This window comes from Prinia subflava, chromosome 26 (assembly GCF_021018805.1).
Source record: "Prinia subflava isolate CZ2003 ecotype Zambia chromosome 26, Cam_Psub_1.2, whole genome shotgun sequence".
Classification (NCBI taxonomy): domain Eukaryota; kingdom Metazoa; phylum Chordata; class Aves; order Passeriformes; family Cisticolidae; genus Prinia; species Prinia subflava.
In genome coordinates this window covers 4,131,189-4,146,272 of record NC_086272.1, presented here as the reverse complement: position 1 = coordinate 4,146,272, position 15,084 = coordinate 4,131,189, and the positions used below count along the sequence as shown (strand labels likewise).

Sequence of the window (15,084 nt, the reverse complement as noted above, 5' to 3'; positions counted from 1 at the left end):
CAGAGCCCTGAGTGCCACATCCAGGCGTTCCTTGGACACCTCTGGGATGGGGACTCCATCATCTGACTGAGCAGCCACTTCCAAGGCCTGACAACCCTTTCCAGGAAAGGGAAAAAAATCATCCAGATGTCCAAGCTAAAACTCCCCTGGCACAGCCTGAAGCTGTTCCCTCTCATCCTGTCCTTGTTCCCTGGCAGCAGAGCCCAACCCCACCGGGCTGCCCCTCCTGTCAGGGAGTTGTGCAGAGTGAGAAGGTTCCCAGCCTCCTTTTCTCCAGGCTGAGCCCCCCTGGCTCCATCAGACACTCCTGGTGCTCCAGCACCTTGCACAGCTCTGTTCCCTTCCCTGGACATGCTCCAGCCTCTCAGGGTCTCTCTGGCCATGCGGAGCCAGAACTGGACACAGCCCTCCAGGGGCCTCAACAGCCCCAGCACAGGGACTGTCACTGCCCTGCTCCTGCTGCCACCCCATGGCTGGCACAGCGCAGCAGCCCTTGGCCTCTGACACACCTGGGCACACCTGTGCTCATCTTCAGACACTGGCACCAGCACCCCCAGGACCTTTCCCAGTTCTCCAGACAGTCTCCTCCAGCCTGGACCATTCCATGGAGATCTTGTGAGTCCAGGCTGGGACCCAGCTCTTGGCCTTATTGACCCCCACACCTTTGGCCTCAGCCCATCGATCCAGCCTGCCCAGATCCCTCTGCAGAGCCTTGATGCCCAGCAGCAGATCCACAGGCCCACCAAGCTTGGTGTTTTCCCTGAATTTGGTGCTGGTAGACTCAATCAGCCCTGAGCCCTGTTCAGTGAAGTGCTGATCTGCAAAAGGAGCCCATCAACTGCCAGCTGGGGGCACCTGGAATGGCCCCTCAGGTGTGCAGGGGCTGGAAATTCCTCTGCTGAGCAGCTTCACCTCCCCTGGGCCCCTCCTGGGTCAGCGCTCCTCAATCCTCCAACAAAGGAGGCACAAAGCACCAAGAGGCCAAAGGAAAATCTTCCTGCTGGCTCCTGGGGAAAATCCAAGGCCAACAGTCAAGTCAGGTGTCTGCAGGGTTTTGCCACCTGTGCCACAAGAGGTGCCTTCTGTGTGGTCAGTGTGCTGTGAGGAGGGAAGATCTGCTGGAAATGTCAGGGCCTGTCAGTGGAGAATGGAGGCGCTGGCAGCTGGTGGGAGCCCTGGGCAGGGGCTGTCATTGATCTGTGCCCTCGGGGCTCCCCGGGCCAGTGGCTCTGAGCTGGGCCAGGAGCACGGGAGCCTCGGCTGGGGAGGTGAGCCCTGCTCAGGGCCAGCGCTGGCAGCAGGGCAGCGCAGGGCCATCCCTGGGGCCAGGGGCGCTGCGGGAGCTGTGTGCCAGTGCCAGCATTGCCCAGCGCTCCCCAGTGCCTGCAGAGCCTGCAGATCCCAGTCTCCCAGCTGTTGCCATGGCCCAGGACCCCGCTGTGCTCCCAGCTCCCCGTTCTCCCTGATCCCGGGCTCCTGGGGCCCCGAGAAGAGGGCTCAGGGCAGCTCCCCGTTCAGGCCAGAGGCTGCAGTGGCAACAGGGACAATTCTGCTGTGACACACCAGGGTTGGGGCTGGCCTCAGCTCCAGGCTGTCCTGCCAGGAACGCTCTGGCAGGGCAGGGCCGGCGGGAGATGGGGGCTGTGGCACTGGGGGCTGGTGGAGGATGGATGGTGTTGGAGCGGGGCTTGTCCCCACAGGGTCCCACGCTGCCCTTGGATCCCCGCCTGCCCCCCTTGGCCCCCCCGGGTGCCCGAGCCGTTGCAGGGGCAGCTGCCCCGTGCGGGAAGCTGCAGGGATGCGGGCAGGGGGACTGGATCCCTGCCGCAGCTGGGATGGACTCTGGGCAGGGCTGGGCTTGTGGCCAGGGCTGGGGGCTGTGCCAAGCCGGGCTTTGGCCTGGGGGCTGTCGGGGAGGGGGCAGGGAGGAGTCCCGGCAGGGATAAAGGTGCCGGTGCCCTGCTGCAGCCTCAGGCAGTGCTGCCCAGTGCCAGAGGAAGATGAAGGTGGCTGTGCTCGGCGTGGCCCTGCTCTTCTCCATGCTGCTGTGCCTCCCAGCACAGAGCCAGGTGAGGCTGCAGGGCCACGGGCTGGGCTCGGCACTGGGGGCTCTTCCCAAGGCAGGGGCTCTGCTGGGCTCTGCCCGGCAGCCCTGCCCAGAGCAGGGAACAGCCCTGGGCCGGGGGGCTGAGGACACCTGTGTGCCCCCAGCCCCACAAGGGCCAATCCTCACCAACCTTTTGCTCTCCTTCCCCAGGCCGACATGGATGGCAGTGGTGAAACTGTGTGTGCTGGGGTAAGTCGTGGAGCTGGGGGCACCAGTGTGGGAACTGGGGGGCACTTTGGTCACCCCCAACCTTTCCCAGGACTGGGGACACCCCAGTGAACACTGACACCTCATGCTCTCTCCACAGGAAGCTGGTGGCATTGGGAATGATAAGGTGGGTACCCCGAGTTCTTCTGCTGCGCCCAGACCCTCCCCTCTCGTGGCCATCACCCTCCAGGGCATCCTAGTGCACCCCAGTGCATGCCAGTGTACCCCAGAGCTTCCCAAGGCTGCCCCTTCCCCAGGCTCCCCATTGCATTCCCACCCAGCCCAGTGCACCCCAGTCACCCCCAAAGAGCATTAAGGCCACTCCATTCCCTCTCCTCTTGCCCTCCAGTCCTTTCCCTTTCTCATTGCCCATGGCAGTGGTGTCCCCCAATCCCCCTCCTTGACTGCTACTCCCAAGGCCCCTCCCAAACCCAGCAATTTTGCTCCTCTGCTCAGGATTTCCCCTGCCCCCACCTACCCCCCCACTTCAGCCCCCATGGCCCCCCACTGGAATTCCTGCCTCCCCACCCACATTCCCCAATTCCCATCCCTTCAACACCACCAGCCCCATCCCTTGGGACCCCCAGCTCCCCCCAGTTCACTGTCTTTGGGTTCCCCACGTCCTACTCTTTCCTATCCACCTTGGAGGCCCCAAAGTCCCCTCGCTCTCCTTGTCTCCATCCCCACCATGGTCCCTGCAGGAACAGGGATCAGGGGAAACTGCCTGGAGTGGGACTGGGGGCAGCAGAAGGGATTTTCCCTCTCAGACCGGGGCCAGCCACGGGGCTTGGGGACGCCTGTGATCCTCTGAGCCCCACAAGGGCCATTCCAGACTAATCCTTTTCTCTGCTTCCACAGGGAGGTGCAGTAGCAGGTTGGGGTGTATGCGTTAAGGTAAGTCCTGGAATTGGGGCACCAGTGTGGGAACTGGAGCCGTTTGGGTCCTCCTGTGCCTTGCTGGGACTGGGGACACCCCAGTGACCAGAGACATCTGCCCATGTCTCTACAGAAACCGGAACACCTCCGGCAAGGGAAGAGGTCTAGGGTGAGTACCTGGAGTTCTGCTGGGCCCAGAGCTTCCCCTGTCCTGGTCATGACCCTCCAGGGTACCCCAGTACACCCCAGTATACCCTAGCATACCCCAGTATCGCCCAGTGTTCCCCAGTACCCTCCAGTGTGGTTCTAACCCTGCTTTTCTCCCCAGCCCTGCTATGGCTGAGCAGGTGAAGCTTCTGCAGGAGTGATGCCCGGCTGCCCCTCTGGATGCCCTGGTGAGAAATCCTCAGGGCTCTCCAGCCCCACCAAACATCCTCAGGGGCCAGGGCACATCCCTGAGCCCTCTGGGCTGTGCAGACCTTGGCGCTGGCAGAGGGACATGCAGGGGACTGTCCCTGATCCATGTGCTGGGCTGAGGTGGACAGAGCTGTCCCCAAGGCTTTCCTTGCACTGGGGGGCTCTGGGGACACCCAGTGTCCCTGTGGGAGCAGGGAGGGCTGTGGGAGCTTTTGGCATATTCCAGGCTGAGGGGCTCTGGGAGCCACATGGAGCTCAAGAGCCAAGTGCAGTGCCAGGTGTATGCAGGGCTCCAAATCCCTTCTCCTGCTGCAGGGCCCTGCAGAGAGGGCTGGGGACAAGGGCCCTCTCATGTCCCAGTGGACAGAAGGGTCCTAATTTGGGTTCTGCCTTTCAGGTCTGGAATTGGTGGTGACACTCGTGTCCTGTCCCCCTGCAGCAGCATGAGGAGATGATCATCCCTGGAGAAGGCCCTGATCCCCTGGGAGCCCTGGGAATGTCCCTGCAAGAATCAATAAATGGCTTCAGCAAAGCAGCTCTGGCTCTCCGTGTGGCCTTGTTCTCATGTCCCTGTGTGTGTTCCACATTCCCTGTCCCTGTGTGTTCCTTGTCCCTCTCTCAGCCCTGCCCGGCTCCGCTTCCTCCCCCACCATGAGCAGAGCGACTCTGGGGGCTGCCAGGGCTCTCTGTCCCTTCCCCCCTGCCTGGTGCCCTGGGCAGGGCAGGTTGGGACAGCCTGGAATGTCCTCCCACAGCTGGCAGGGCCCAGGGGCACCCAGAGCAGCCTCTGGAGCACGCAGGCTTTGGGGCACAGAGGGCAGCAGGTTGTGCCCAGGGCTCTGGGAGCCCCATGCCCAGGGAGCACAGCTTGGGCTGGCGGCAGCAGTGGAGCATGGCCAGGAGCCTGGAGCCCTGGCTCCTCTGCTGCCGCCTGGAGCCACAGCGCTTCCCTGCCCAGGGATCAGCACTGCTGGGCTCATGCCTGTGGGCAGGGAGGGCCTTAAGGGCACTGAAAGGACCCCCGGCTGTTCAGATGCCATCCTTGAGGTGCCTCTGCCCAAACTCAGGGGCAAACGGGACCAGGAGCCAAAGTCAATAGCACGGAATTCAGTGAACAATCCAATGTGAGGGGGAGAAAGGAGCAAGGGCAGGAAGAGAGGGAGAAGGGAGGGAGGGAGATCAGTCAGAAGGGCAGCATCACCCATGGATCCAGCAGTGTCCTGTTGGTCCTTCTTCCCTTGAGCTTCTCAGTGGTGGGGGGTCCTGAGGTCATTCCGAACTTTTCCCTGTTTACCCCTTTGAGCAAACCAAGGAATTAGTGCTCATGGGCTACCCAGCTCTCTCATGCCACTGCTTCAACAATTCCCTGGCCTTGGGTGCTGATCAGGCCCAGCTCAGGCTGTCTCTTCTTGTCAGCCGGAGCTTTCTGGGGTCAGTGGCCGTGAGTTGGTGGTCGCCATCTGCCCCTCTGCAGTGTCCTTTGACCCAGTCAGAGCTAATTCCAGCTCGGGGGATGGGTTGGATTTCCCTGTCCAGCACCAGGGATCCATTCTGCTCCCCCAGCTTTGTTTACCTCCCCCAGGGTCTGGGATAAGACCCGGACAATTGTCCCACCTTGATCTTATCTTCGGGTGCTCCATTCTGTGCTTGTCTCATGGCAAAGTCCTCCTGTGGTGACAGTGTTTGGGACGGACAACTGCTGCTCCTCAATCCCAACCCTAGTGGAGCCTCCCCAGCCCCCAAGAGTCCTCCCTGGGTGTCCCCAAGGTGTCCCCTAAGTGTTCCAGCCCGGTGATCCCCTGGTGACCCCCCAGCCCCTCTCCATGCAGGTCCCAGAGCACAACGAGCTCTTTGAGGCTCTGCACTGTGACATCTTTGGGGCCCCAGTGCCGACGGCGCTGTCAGTGCTGGTGCCCATGGAGATGTGAAATGCCCTCAACAAGTAGTGGGGGTGGCCTTCATTGTCACCATCATCTTCATCACCACAACCACCCACACCATCAACCTCACCCCACCATCATCATGGTCATCACCCACACCTCCATCATCATCACTCAATACCATCAACCTCCATCATCATCACCACCACCAACAGCACCATCACCACTCATCTTCTTCATCACCTTCATCTTCATCACCCACACCATTGACATCATCACCATTACACTACTGACACTATCGTCACCATCATCATCATCTTTATCACCACGTACCTCATCTTCCTCACTCCTGCCATCATCCACACTGTGCTGAACTCCATCACCAATATCCTCATCATCCAACACCGCTGACACCGTTGCCATGGCACCAATAACACCACCATCACCCTTAGCATCTTCATCACCCACACCATCATCTTCATCAGTGACACCTCTGTCTTCATCACCCACACCTTCCTTTTCATCCTCAATACCATCATCGGCATCATCTTTGTCATCACCATCTTCATCACCCACACCATCATCTTCACCACCAACCCCAATCAACACCAACAAACACCATCACCATTACACACCACCATGGACACCGTTACCACCACACCACCCGCATCTTCATCCTCATCACCCACAGATTCATCTTCATCACTACCAGCATCATCACCAGTCAACTCCAACACAACCAACACCGTCACTGTGACACTGATAGCATCATCATCATCATCGATGGGTTTGATATCTCCTTTTCTTCAATTGTTAGAGCCGGGATTAATTGCTTGAGGGACGCAGTTCGTGTTTGGACTCAGATGTTTATTAATTCTTATCTTTAGTACAGTCTCACAAGTTGTGAGTTCTAGCTGACAACTGAAAAGCGGCTCTGTCTCTAACTCTTTCCAAGGTCTTTTAAGCTCAAATTCTCCAATTATGAAATGAGACCTAGATTATTTTTACTTTTCACCCAATAACCAAACACCCGTAGTCCACAATGTGGATTTTCTTACCCAATTACAATATACCACCCAAAACCATGAAGATGAAAGAACTTAGCCTACGCCCTAAATCCTCCATCTTGCTCTCTATATATTACTATATACTTTAACTTTATAATCCAAGTTTTCCACCCTGTGACATCACACACTTCTATTCAAACTGCACACCCATAATCCCAGTGCTATCACTCGATTTTGGAAGCCTTTTCCATGGCCTCAGGTCAAATGTAGTGCTTGCCTGAGGGTCAGGGCCTGTTAGCACAGAAAGCCTAAAATTCTCAGTTTCCAGGCTTCCAACAATCATCACCACCATCACTGTCCCCATCATCGTCACTCTCATCCACACCTTGGTCTTCATCAGCAACACCACAGTGAACTCCATCACCTCCATTACCATCACCCAACACCACTGACACCATCACCATCTTCAGCAACAGCATCACCAATTCATCACTGAACACCATCATCTTCATCACCCAACTCCATCATCATCATCACCACCATCACCACCCAATGCCATCATCATCACACGACCATCACCACCACCATCATCACCATCACCACCATGCCCTTCATGATGTCCCCGTGTCACTTTTATGCATCCCCCCATGTCCTCATCCAAGGCAACCCATCCCCTTCCCTACCTTCCATCCCCTGTCCATGTCCCGCCGTGTGCCCCACCCCCATGGTGACCCCCAGATGTTCCTGATGGACCCCTCAGGCTCTTGAAGAACCAATCCCTGGCCCAAATGTCTCCCACCACCATGTCCCCCTGTGTCTTTGTGGTGTCCCTCATCCCCCTGTCCCCCCAGGGTAACCCCTTCATGCCCCCAGTGTCCCTCCCAGCCTGTTGGAGAACCAGATGCTGCCCTGGGTAAACATCTGCCTGATGGGCTCCATCCATCCTCTGTTCCCACCATGTCCCCCCCCATGCCCCTCCCTATGATGATCTCCCAATCTCTCCCCCCATGGTGATCCCCCAATGTCCCCATGTCCCCCACAGCCTGTCAGAGAACCAGCTGCTGGCCTGGATGCCACCCTGGGTGAACATCTGCCTGATGGGAAGGAGCCAAACCCCTGGATTGTGGGGTGCTAGGTGAGGATCCCCAAGATGGGGTTGGCAGGAACCCCAGTTTGGCAGGAGATGGGTGCAGGGACCCTTGAACTGGTGGGTTCAGGGTCATGGATGTGACAACTCCAATTTTGGGGGTGTTGCATGGGGGAACATGAGGTTTGGAGGAAATGGGGGCGGGTATTGGTGCAAGGGGGCTCCATTTTGAGGAGAGGGATGGTTTGGGGTACCCTGAATTTCAAGGGTGGTGGAGAAACACCAATATTTGAGGGGAGTACAAATTTTGGGACAGACTCCTGGATTGGGGCATTCTGGGTGTGGACTGATGTGGGAGGACCCCTGGACTGGGGAGACAGTGAGGTCCCAGTTTGGGGGGTAATCCCAGAATTGTGGGGGATTGTAGGTGGGGGTACACCAACTTTGGGGTCAGTGGGCACTGTTGAATTGGGGGAATCTGGGGAGAGGACCCCAATTTGTGGGGATCAGTGCTGGGGGTGATGTGAAACCCTAATTTTAATCAATGACTGGGGGCACCTCCCCATTTTCCCCACCCCATCTTGGGCCTGAGGGATTGGGTATCGCTCTGAGGTCCCCCTGACCCCCCTCTCTTCCCCAGATGATTTTGGGGGTGCGCCGGGCCGGAGGCTTCACCCGCTGGTTGGGGGTCGAGTGCTCGAGTGCAGATGAGGCTCTGGCAGCTGCAGGGGCAGGGGCTGACATCGTCCTGCTGGACAACCTGGCCCCCCAGGTGAGCCCCAAAATCCGAGGGGGGCCAACAACGGTGGGGCCCCAACTGTGGGCTGGACCCCAAAAACAAAGGCTGAATTGTGAAAACGGGAGATAGACCTGAAAAATAGAGAGAAAAGCTCCAGAATGTGGGGGGTCACCACATAGATCCAGGATCTGCCCAGCCCCCCAGGAGACCCTAAAATCAAGGGTGTGGCAAAAATGGGGCTCTCAGGTGTGAAGCTGCACCACTAAACTGGAGGGAATCTGCTGTAAATGTGGAGCAGCCTTAAAGGTAAGGCGGAGAACCCAATCTATGGGGGGTCAAAGTGTTGGAAAACCCCAATTTGGGGGGTATTTTTGGTGGGGGGACAGCAATTTTGGGCAACGGTGCATGGGAAATGCCTGGATTAGAGCGATTGGATGGGGGAACTGAAGCTTTGAGGAGTTTGGGTTGAAAGGATTCTGATTTGGGCCATTTATGGAGGATTTGCACCCTGGATTAGAGGGTGCAAGGTGGAAAGAAACTAATTTTGATGGTCAGTGGGTTGGAGAACTGAAATTTGGAGCTGTTCCTGGTGCTCAGAACGTATTTCTGTAGGTCTGTTGATGACAAGAAGCCCCCATTGGGCAGATTTTGGGAGGTTTCTGGTTTAGGGGACTCCCAGTTTTGTAGAGACAACTGTTACCAGGCAGCACCAATGCCTAAGAGGCCAAAACACCCCAAACACCCCAAAACTCCACCTGGGCTCCCTCCAACCCCCTCCCCACCTAAGGGAGAGCCTAAACCCACCCTGGGGTCCCTCTGCACCCCTTTTCTCTCTGTATCCCCAAATAAACCCCTCCTCTACACATTCCCCCAGTTTGATTGGGGTGTCACCCCCAAAATCCACCAGCCAGTGCAAAACCAGCCACTTCAGAACCAACTAAACAGGGGGTCATGGTCACTGACCCACTGACCCCCGACTCCAAACCAGCGTCAGTGCTGCTGCTCAGCACTGGGATCGGCCTTTTGCAGACACCCCCAGCTCCTCCCTGAGAAACTGCAATGAAAAATAGGAAATGCCTCGGGTTGGGGTGGAAAGTGGCAGGCGGGGAATGAGCCCTCAGGTGCAACAAGAGTTCAAGGGTGCCAGCCCTGGTCTGAGGATCCCAAAGTCCAGTCTGAGAGGCCCAAACCTCAGCTGGGGGGGCCAAGATCTGAGCTGGAGCACCTCAAACCCTGGGATGGCATCAGAGTGTCTAGGACAGGCCAGGGCACATTTTGGGTTTGCAAGCCCATCCCTGGGAAAGGCAGAGCTGAAACTGCAGGGCCACGGGCTGAAAGGCAAAGAGGAGCAGCTGGCAAGGGCCAGGGAGGAGGCGTGGCAGGAGCTGGAGCTGCAGGAGAAGGAGCCACGCGGCTCATGGGGCAGCAGGAGGAGGAGATGCCAAGGGTGCCCAAGGGCACTGGAGCAGCTGCACTGCAATTCCCAGCTGCAGCAGGCAGGCAGCACAGCTAGGGCTCCTCATCCCTTCCAAATCCCAATCCTGGCCCAAGAGGGGGACAAGGGGAGCCCAAAGGAGCAGTGCTGGCCCTGACCCCCCTTCCCAATGGCTCTTGCACAGCGCTGATCCCATGGCATGGCCATTGGCAGATCCCACGGAGCAGGATCCAGGAAAGAGCAGCTCCACCTGCTTCCCTCAGCCCCTGCACCTGATGCTCAGGTGCCAGGGCCCAGCTTCCCCATGGAATGGCAAAGCTGCTTCCCCCCTGGAAGGCTCCTGCTGCTCTCCTGCACCATCAGTCCTTTGCCAAGAGCCCTCCCAGCTTTCTAGCACAGCCATACAAGCTCCTGCTCCCCATTTCTCACTGGGGGCTCCTTCCCCAAGCCCCCTCTGCTTTCCTGCTGTCCCCAGCACAAGCCAGGGCACCCCAGAGCCCCTGAGGGTGGAGGTGGATCCCAGAGCACCCGAAGGTGCAGGTGGAGCGCACATGAAGCACAAACTCCTTAAATTAAGTGGGGCTGACTGCAAGGGAAAGCTTCCCAGGGGTGCAGGGTGGATTCAAGGGGTGCCAGGATCAGAGGGATTTGAGCCATGGCACAGCTTGTGATAGGAGCAAGAGCAATACCCAGTTCTGCCCTGGGGACTCATCTGGCAGCTCCCCAGCAGTGGGTGACACCCTGTGCTGTGCATTCCCAGCTCCCCAGCAGGGGGTGACACCCTGTGCTGTGCATTCCCAGCTCCCCAGGAAGCTGCAGACAAGGTTTATGGGGAAGCCACTTCTGTTGGGTCATGGGGTGCAGGAGGGATGCCCCAGCTTTCCAGATGCCTGAGAGGAGCCTGGCAGCAGCTGGATCCAAGGGCAGCCCCAGGCAGGATCAGGCGCTGTGTCTGGATCCCAGCTCTGGGCTGCTGGAATGTCTTGGGTTGAAGTGCAGACCTGTGAGAAGCACAAAACATTGCAGGCTCAGGGCCAGGCTGAGCAGAGGTGCAGTTCCCTCCTGCACACTCACTGCCACCTGCAGCTGCAGCAGCCCCGCTGCACACGGGGAACCTGCCCAGCTCTGCAGCACACGGGGCTCAGGGACAGCCCTGAGCCAACATTCCCACATGCACCTGGCCACCAACTCCCAAAGCAGGCAACTGGGGCCACCTGAGAGCCCCTCATGGCCACAAACCCCACGCCTCAGCCACAGCTGCACCTGCCCCACCTGGCAATGGGGCACAGCCCAGCCGGGGCCCCCTCTCCTCCAGCCGCCTCAAACTCGGCCATGGGGACTCGATCCCACCCTTGGGAAAAGCTCCACTGCCGCAGGGATCGGCGGCTTGCCGGGCCTCAGAGGAATTCTAGAGCTAAAGCGGTGAGAGACATCAGCTGGGCTCAGATAATACATGCCAGCGCTCATCCCGGGCCCGGCAAGCGCCTCCTCCTCCTCCTCGTGCCCGTCCCCGTCTGGCGCGGCGCTCCCAGCCCCGAGCCGCTGTTCCCAGCGCGGTTCGCTCCCTCCGGCTGCAGCTGGGCCCCGGGGCGCAGCCCTTGGCACGGCGCTGGAGCCAGCGGGACAAAACCCCCCCGGGGCCGCCCCGGCACGGCCCTTCCCGCGGCCCCGGCTCGGCGGCACCGCCATCGGCCTGAGCGGCCTCCCTGGGCCGCCCGGCCCGGCCCGGCCGCTCCGCCCTGGGCCGCGCCGTTCCGGCCTGGCCGCGCTCGGGGCAGCGCCTGCGGCACCGCGCCCTTGGAGCGGCCCCTGCCACAGCCCCGGCACCGCCACCCTCGGGGGGTCTGCCCGGGGGCTCCGTGCCTGGGGGGCTCCGTGCCCGGGGGGCTCCGTGCCCGCGACTCTCGCCGCTCCCCGCCCGGGGCCCCTGCCGGCAACGAGACGCCCCGCGACCCTCCCGGGATCCCGTCCTGTCCCCGGGATCCCCTCCCTTCCTTGGGATCCCCTCCTGTCCCCGGGATCCCCTCCTGGCCCCGGGATCCCCACCTGGCCCCGGGCCCGTCCCGCACCACGCGGCCGCTCCCGCCGCCGGTTCCGCTCCCAGGGCCATCCTCCCGCAGGAGGAGCTGCCGCCGGGATCCGCCCGCCTCCGCCTCTCTCCTCCCCAGCCGGCCCCATCGCTCCTCCCTCGCCCTCCATCCCTGCAGGGTGGCCCTTTACACAGCCCCGCCATCGGCACCTGCGGGGGCCGTGCCCCCTGGGGCCGTGCCCGAGCGCTCCGGGAAATGTTTCCTTCTCAGCTTTTTCTCCTCCCTGCAGCTCTCTGGGCCCGGGGGAAGGATCCCCTTGGGGCAGCACCATGGCTTTTCCACCTGCCTCCCTGTCATGGGTTAGCACTGGCCAGATGTTAATGCACCCATGAATATATGTTTTTTTCCCTAACAACTACTGTGGGATGTGATCAAGAACAGAGCAGAGCAGGCCTAAATCTTGAAAACAAAAAAAACCACCAAAACTTTATTACATTACATAAGAACAGAGACAGAAAACTCTTAAACACACACAGAGACAGAAATAAAAACTTCTCAGAACATGTCTTCTCCCAGTTTCCACCCCACACACATTACTCTCCATAGACCACACCTTTGGGTTTTAAATCAAACAATCACCATTCAAAAAAACCAATCTTCAATTAAGCAAGGGAGAGAGGAGTCTCTCTCGCACCACAGACTGTTCTTCAGAAAACATAGGTCCACCCCTTATGTGTTTCCATGTCACCCGTGGCACTGCCCGGAGAAGTCTGCCAGGGTGACACTCTCTTTTTCCTATGTCCAGCGCTCTCACTGCTGTCCATAGGCTGAAACTGCATACAGGGCTCTTTTAAGGATACTTGCATGCTGAGCTCTCCCCTTTTTCCCCAGGGGCCGGGTTCCGAGAGCAGGTCTCCCCTGAGGGCAGAGGGCGCCACCACACCCTCCCCCTCTCTTCTCTCCTCGCTCCACTCTTCAAGTGCCAGTCACTGTAGCAAAAGCAGGGGCAGCTGTATCCACCCAAAATGCAGTTTATGTTCAAAAGAGACTTAAGTTCAGTCCATGGCTAACATTATGCAAGAAAAGTCCAGCTCAAAAGCCACTCCTCTTCAATCTCTGCCTATCTGGGTTTTTTTCATCTCCTTTTATCATCTCGGTCCCAGGCCGCTTCCCTCTCTCCTCCGAAACCACCAGTCATGAGAATCAATGTCTAAGAAAAGTTTCTTTCTGCCAAGCAAGGGTTAACAGTTTCTAGCTCTCGGCAGGGTGCAGGCTGAGGCACTCCCAGGCTCAGCAACTCCCACGTGGCTGGGCACCTTCTCCCAGAGTTTGGGGGGGCGGGGAGTAAGCCCACACCGAAGGCACTTCCACAGTTTTCCACCCCTCCATCCTAGATAGGGCAGCTCAGTTCCAGAGTCCTGTCCACTCTCTTCTCCCCCCAGGGCCCCAGCTTACTTCAGTTCCGCGTGGTTTTCCTGAGCCCAGCCACATGGCGTCCCCCTCCCCCACTCAGCCCAGAGCTGAGCAGGGGAGAGGAGATGTTTCCACTGCTGAAACCAGAACCTTAAAGAGGCCGACCCCCCCTGGAGTCCTGCTTTTAACTCTTTGTGTCCTCAGAGGCGTGTCCAAACCTCCGAGTGACCAATCCAGGTGCCAGCAGAAACCTGGTCACTGATTGGCCTGCCCACATCCCCCTGGAAAAATTGACCTCCCCCCCGCAACCACGACACTCCCTCACCTTGCCCTGGTCTCCCTGCTGTCCCCAAACCATTGGGAAAAGCTTTCCAACCCTCTCATTCCGATATTAAGGGCAGGCCTAGCTTTATTTTGGCACTGGGATCACACAGCCCCAGCAATTTCACACACCAGCTCCTCTCTGTGTCACTAATACAAATCCATCCCTTTTCCAAAACTCATATGGATTTGCTGAACGTTCCCACAACTTCATGCACGTATTTAATGACTTCTGAGAACTCATTTACATCAGAGGAAGGGATCTCCCAAGGGTCTCTGGGGGTTGTTTGGGGAACATCCCATTCCTCAAATGATCCTGTTATGGTCATGAGCCTCCTAAATCCAGTTTGTCCCCTTTGAAGGCGTCCCAGCTCCGGGATGTTGCCAAGACACACCTTTGCCCCAGCACTGCTCAGAGCCCAGGCTGTATTTTCATGGCTCAGACACCACTTGCACAAGGAGATGGCTGAAGGCAGGAGTGAGCACTGGCTGGGAATGTTCAGGGTATTCACAGCTCTAAACACTGTTTGTCAGCGTTCCAGATGTTCCCAGCGTTTGTTGGAGATTGCCCCAGCTCTGTGCTGGTTTTCTCCCTGGAGCCCCAGCGCCGGTGGCCAACATGCCTGGATGTGGGTCAGCTCCGTGCCTGGCGGTGCCTCCAGCACTGAGCGCCCTCAGGGGCAGCCTGAGGAGCTGGGAATGCCAGGCCAGGTGGGAGAAGCTGATGCTGCCCGGTGTGTGCACAGGAATGAGGCCGTGTCTCCTTGCAGGGCATTTGCAGGGCAAGGCCCAGCTCAGCCCACACTGCCATGCCCAAACCCAGCCCATTTCCTGCACGCTTTTCCACAGGATCAGTTCATTCCCGTTCCCATTGCCCCATCCCTCTCCTTTCCTCCCAGCACATACGTAGCCTCCCTCACACACCGTCATTACCATGGACCCGTAACAAGGAATTCTGGCTCGAGGCATGGGAAATAAGGATTCACTTTAGTCTTTCTTGCGATCTGGCTGTTGAAAGGCTCCAAACCTACAGTGTTTCCTGTGGATCTTGGGAACTGGGGCCCTGGAGCCTAAGTGCCACAGCCAGCTGGGCCCTTCCACAGGAGGAAAAGTCAGGGGTTTTTTAAGTTCCCTGAGGCTGATTCAGTTGCCATCACCCAAGCCCCAGGAATAATCAAAGCGAGTGGATCAGTGCCATTAAAAACACGGAAACAGCCCAAATCCGACCATCAGGTTTGCTCATCCAGGTTTGCTGGGGAAGGGTTTTGTCTCCTTTGCTGCTGAAAGCCAAAGGGAGATTTGGAAGGAGCGCTAAGATCCCTGTGGGGTTTAGGGATGTTTGGGATGATCAGTCAGTGGGATGAGCTCAGGGCATGGATGGGGTCCCAGAGCCTGTGCTGGGTCAGGCACAAGAACAGGAGTTGGATGGAAAAGGGGTTTTCCCATGTTCTTCTGATGGAGAAATGCAGCACAATCCCTTTCCCTGGAATAGCAGGCCTGGAGCTGGTGCATCCCTCAGGCCTTGTACCTGCCCAGGTGCTCACGGGCAATGATCACTCGCTGGA

At 58.5% G+C, this 15,084-nt stretch overlaps 1 non-coding gene across 1 annotated transcript; it reads right to left on the bottom strand.

Moving 5' to 3' along the window:
• Nucleotides 1-11,146: 11,146 nt before the first annotated feature.
• On the bottom strand, nt 11,147-11,230 carry LOC134562261 (small nucleolar RNA SNORD45). The gene has a single exon (XR_010083130.1). It is a non-coding gene; the product is annotated as a small nucleolar RNA SNORD45 (small nucleolar RNA).
• Nucleotides 11,231-15,084: the final 3,854 nt, after the last annotated feature.